Genomic DNA, 6,000 nt, shown 5'->3' on the forward strand with positions numbered 1-6,000 from the left:
ATACAAGGAACTCATGAAACTCAACAACAAAAAAACAAACAACCCAATTGAAAAATGGACAGAGGACCTGAAGAGACATTTCTCCAAAGAGGATATACAAATGGCAAATAGACATATGAAAAAATGCTCAACATCGCTAATCATCAGAGAAAGGCAAATGAAAACCACAGTGAGATATCACCTCACCCCAGTCAGAATGGCTTTCATCAATAAGACAAACAATAACAAGTGTTGGAGAGGCTGTGTAGGAAAATGAACCCTCATACACTGTTGGTGGGAGTGCAGACTGGTGCAGCCGTTATGGAAGGCAGTGTGGAGGTTTCTCAAGAAATTACGAATAGAATTACCATATGACCCAGCAATCGCTCTCCTGGGTATCTACCCAAAAAATCTGAAAGCATTCCTCTATAGAGACACGTGTACTCCAATGTTCATTGCAGCTTTGTTTATGGTGGCCAGGACATGGAAACAACCAAAATGTCCTGCCATAGATGAATGGATAAAGAAGGTTTGGTATATATACACAATGGAATACTATTCCACGTTAAGGAAAGATGATATAGGAGCATTTGTGACAACATGGATGGATCTTGAGAGTATAATGCTAAGTGAAATAAGTCAGACAGACAAAGCAGAGAACCCTATGATTTCCCTGATATGTGGTATATAAACCAAAAAGAACAAGACAAACAAATGAGAAAGAAAAACTCATAGGCACAGACAATAATTTAGTGGTTACCAGAGGGTAAGGGGGTGGGGGGTGGGTGATGAGGGTAAATGGGATGAAATATATGGTGATGGAAGGAGAACTGACTCTGGGTGATGAACACACAATGGGATTTATAGACGATGTAATACAGAATTGTACACCTGAAATCTGTGTAAATTTACTAACAATTGTCACCCCAATAAATTAAAAAAAAATTCAAGTAAAGGTTAAAGAGTTGAAAGTAAGGTTATTCATACTGGAAAACAAATGATGGGAACTGGGTTTTTTATTTGGGGAGATAGCAAAAATGTATTTCTCTTTTAGGTGTTACACCAACACTCAAATGATGTGGCTCTTTTTGGGAAAGTATTAAATATTAATATCTCTTAAGAGGAGATAACCCAGAGTGTGAGGTCACTCATAAAACATTGCGTTTTAATTAGTAGAAGTTGGATCTCCTGGATTGCTCTCTGCTTGTGTTCTATTGGGGACTTCAATAATGTTCAAATATCAGCACTTGGAAGCATTGGGCTGCAGTGGCCTTTTTAAAGAATTTTATTGATATGGCTAACTCAGATCTCTCTCTCTTTTTTTTTTTTTATCTCCTCTTCCCTTCCAGAATCCTAGAAAGTAAAGACCAATAAACAAATGCTACTGTCAGTGACCTTGAGAAAGAGGTTAAATGCAGATTGCTCTGTTTTTCTCCGGTTTTGAATTGGAGAGAATAAGGAATGCAGGGCAATCTTTCTTTTCCAGTCTTAGGGTGCCTTCTGGAAGTTGGCAATTGAAATTAACCTTTTTTTAATCTGTAAAGGATCCTGATGTGTGGAAAGCTACTGCCATGGTTGACTTTTTAATATTTCTTTTACCCAAAAGAGCTAATATTCTCATAGCATTTTAGTTCAGCTTCAGCTCTGTCTCTTGTGACAGTATCTCAAGTTTTACAGCTGTGACTACATTATTAAATGAGAATGCCAAGCAAAGAGAAGCACACACTAGTCACCCAATACTGAACTCAGATGTCAGTTATATCAAGGAAATGAAATAAAGTCTTTTACTATTTCCCAGTATTCTGGCATAGGACCTGTGGTGGTTTTATTATTGTATTATTCAGATTCAATCCCTGGACTTTAAAAAGATTCAAATATTTTAATAAATATAGGAATAATTGGTTAAAATATCTTGTTTTTCTCTTAGAAATGTAATTATTTTGGTAAAATATTTATTTGTCTAATTTAAAATCTAAATGTAGATATGAAAACTTAATTAGTTAATGGATTATTTTCCCTCATACTCCTCTCTCAGTACCCCATAGGGAGCCATTTTAATGTTTTTTTTATTGCAAAATGTGTATTACTGTTTTGCATATGTCTATTTTAATTTACTTTAAAGGTTGTTTTAAAAATATTGTTTCTTTTCCCCCTAAACACCATATTATTAGGAACCATCATGTTGTTGCAATATATTTTTTTCAAATTCTCATATTCTAGTCTTAAGTAAATTGACATCTGTGTGGTATGTTAACTGAAAACTTCTGAGAAACCTCTTTTGCCTGAAAATATATTTCTCATTGATCCTCAATCACTGACTATATTTCAAGACATATTTTGAATGATTAATAAGCTGAGTTACAGAAGCATGTGTAACTTGGCCAGTGTCACTCTCAGTTTCTAGAAGGTTTTTGATTAAAATCCTACCCAGTACAACCAGTCTTGGTCTGCTGTTCGAGATTATCATTAAGTTAGATTTAAAGGGTAGAGTTAATTATACTCAAGGCTCATGTCCCTGTCTTGTTTTCTTAATCTCTTCATTTTCTTTCTTTTTTCCTCCAGGACCTATGCCTAGTCTTCTCCCCTGCACGTAGGCAAACGTTTAATTGGTTGAAGTCTACCCGTCATTTCTATGTGCTCTTAAAAACATGTTGTTTGGCATGCATAAATTTTAAATAAACAAAAATATTGATAATATTTTGCTATGAATCTCATTCTGCTTATTTTTCAACACTATAATTTTTTATGTTCTATTCATGTTACTGTGTGTACATCTCCTGTATTGCTTCAAACTGCTGTATAGTAATCTATTGTAAGCATTCATCATATTTTACTTACTCGTTCCCCTGGTAATGAAACATAGATTGTCTCCAACTCCTTGCTACCTCAACAATGTTATGATAAACATCCTTGTACATGGTTCTCTTATAGATTTTAAGAGAATTTCTCAGGGATATATATCCAGGAGTGAGAGTTCTGAGTCAAATAATATAGATATAATGATTTGTCTAAGCACTGCCAGATTGCTTTCTAGAATATCTGTGTCTGTTTATACTCTATATCACCACATATACCCCAACACTTGGAATTATCCAGCTGTGGTATATTTTGTTTTCCAAAGATAGCTGCAACATTATCTCCCATCCTGCATGCTTCTCTAGAAACTGCCACTCACCATCAAGAAGTGAAGTCCAATTCTCCTCCCCTTGAATGTAGGCAGGCTTTTGTGAGTGTTTTTGCCAAAAGAACATGGTGACTTTTGAGATCAAATTATAAAAGATGATTTAGCTTCCACCTTGCTTGCTGGGAACACTTGCCCTGGAGACGTGAGCTACCATGTATGAGTTCTGACTTTCCTGAGGCCACCATGGTATGAGGAATCTCAAACTAGCCCATGTGATAGACCACAAAGAAAAGGCTATGTAGATGAGAGGAGAGACGTCTGGTCATCCCCTAGTTTCTCCAGAGCCAGACACTTTCTGATCCTGGGCCAGAACATCCCATCCAAGCCCTTCTTGAATCCCTGTTTCACAGAGACCATGAAAAATAATAAAGTGATTGTTGCTGTTTAATGCAACTAAGTTTTGTATTTGTAATGCAACTAAGTAATGTATTAGTAATTCATTATACAGGAATAGTAACAGGAATAACTGTTTTCTAATTTTTGCTAATCTGATGTGAATAAAGTATACATTTCTGTAATTACTAGTGAGCTTGAGCAGCTCTTATTATGCTTGAGTTAATTGCTTTCTTCCTCAGTTAATTGCCTCTTCATTTCCTTTGCCCATTTTTCTTTTGGGTCTTTGTTTGGTGGGTGTTCCTTATATATTACAGATATTAGTTCCTGTCAGTTTTAGACAGTACAAATTACTTCTGTCATCTATCTGTTAACTTTATCACTAAAAAGAATCGTTAATTTTGATATAACATTTTACATTATAGATTGTGCTCTTCAAATTTTATTTAAAGCCTGCAACATCCCAAGGTTATAAGACTATTCTCCTACATTGTCTTTTATTACTTTATAGTTTGCTTTTTATATTTTGGTCTTTGATTCTCTATCAAAGTTTTATAAGGTACTATATAGGAATTCAGTTTAATTTTTTTTCAAAAAGGGTTTTCCAACACTGTGTACTAACTGGTTCATCCTTTGTTCTTTGATTTGTATATGGTACCATCTTTATCATTGTATATTAGGGACATTGGGTCTATTATGACTGTCTTTTCTCCACTGTTTTATTTGTTTGTTCAGGCACCAAGACCATTTTCTCTTTATTATGACTTTTAGTATCTTAATATGTAGTAGAGCAATTCCTTACTCTTTGGTCATCTTTTTCACAATTGACATAGCTATTTATAAACTTTTAGACTTCTATCCACATTTTATAAAAGGTCTATCAAGTTCATCAAAAGAAATACAACTGGAATTTTGATCGGAATTTATTTGAATATAGATAATTTGGGAAAATTTGACATTTTTATAATATTAAGTCATCTCTTCAAGAGCACAGAATGTTCTTCATTTACTCAGATTTTCTTGTAGAGTTAAAAATAGAGTTTATAGAGTTAAAAATAATTTTCTCTATAGCAGTCCTGTGTAGTTTTGGTGAGGTTAATTCTTAGAAATTTTATAGAATTTCATGCTCTTATTAATGGTATCTTATATTTGATTATATTTTGTAGTTGGTTGTTGCTGGTGTAGAAAAATTCTATTGATATTGTGTTCAGTTGCCTTGCTAAAGTCTTAGGAGTTTTGAGTTTGTGATTTGTTTAGATATTTTTGTGAGGTTGATAATATCATCAGCAAATAATGACGGTTTTAACTATTCCATTTATTAGAAGTTGGGCCAAATTAAATTCACCTTTTTAAACTTCATGTATTTGAAATACATTTCGAGAAGAATGTTCAGTGCTACAGGGTTTAGTAATATTCAGACATAAATTTTCCTGAATCAAACTCTTACATGAAGAAAGAAACATTTCCCACTTATTTTTCAGGAACACAAAACAAAGTTCACTGTTCTAAGGTTTTCTTCAGTTATGGACCATCGAAATTTAAAATAGCCTTTGGGACTTCCACAACATTTTATTGAATTTCAGCAAATGCTAGTTGAACGCTACTATGTGTTAGAGGACAGAAAAAAGAGAAAGATTCCCTGCTCTAAAGTTGCTTCCAGAGTGGAGGGAGGGTTTGGAGAAATAAACAGTTAAACACTTATCCTATCCTTGTGAAAAATGCTACAGGGTATTACCTGGTCAGGGAAGAGACAGTGCTGAACTTTCTGGCTATTTGAGGAGGGTTTTAAGGACATATTTATAAAATGTTCAGGTTTCAGTAATCCTCATTCTTTATCACATTTTCCTTTGGTTTGACCATGAAGGTGATAGGGAATCAGGTAATAAATCTTCCTAATTACTTTTTTGTTAATTTTCTAGGTGACATTTATTAAAATTCTAAACAGCCCTTTCATCACTACAAACATATTATTGATTAATAACCTCTCATTAGGGACAGAGAAAACTTGGCTAAAGTTCATCTGAAGTTTTGAAGATTTTTGCCAAACAGTTCAGCTAGTTAAGGTTTGCTGATTCTTAACTTCCAGATTGGGACAAGCATAGAGGTTAGAAACTGAAAATAGCCATTCAGATGGTTGTGATTGAAATAGATGTGAATGAAAGATTCACATAATCTGAGTTTTCTCTGCATTATTATACCAAGTGTGCTGTGGTGGGAAACTGTTACTCTTAAGAATATGCACACAGAGAAGGTGAACTAGATTGGTGGAATCTATCAGTGAATCTAACAATGTAGGTTGAAATCCTATACAAATAGATAATAGTGTTGGAAATTCTCCAAATGCAAACTACAGACAAAATAACTAATTAGCTCTGAAAAGTAGTGGTTTCCAAGGTGAACTTCAAAGAGAGCACCAGATAATCCATTGAGTCTATTCAACCCCATACCTTTTTAAAATAAAAAAAAGAAAGAATACTTTACTGATATTAACCATAAGGATTGAC

The sequence above is a fragment of the Rhinolophus hipposideros genome (assembly GCF_964194185.1).
Source record: "Rhinolophus hipposideros genome assembly, chromosome: X".
In the NCBI taxonomy this organism is placed as follows: domain Eukaryota; kingdom Metazoa; phylum Chordata; class Mammalia; order Chiroptera; family Rhinolophidae; genus Rhinolophus; species Rhinolophus hipposideros.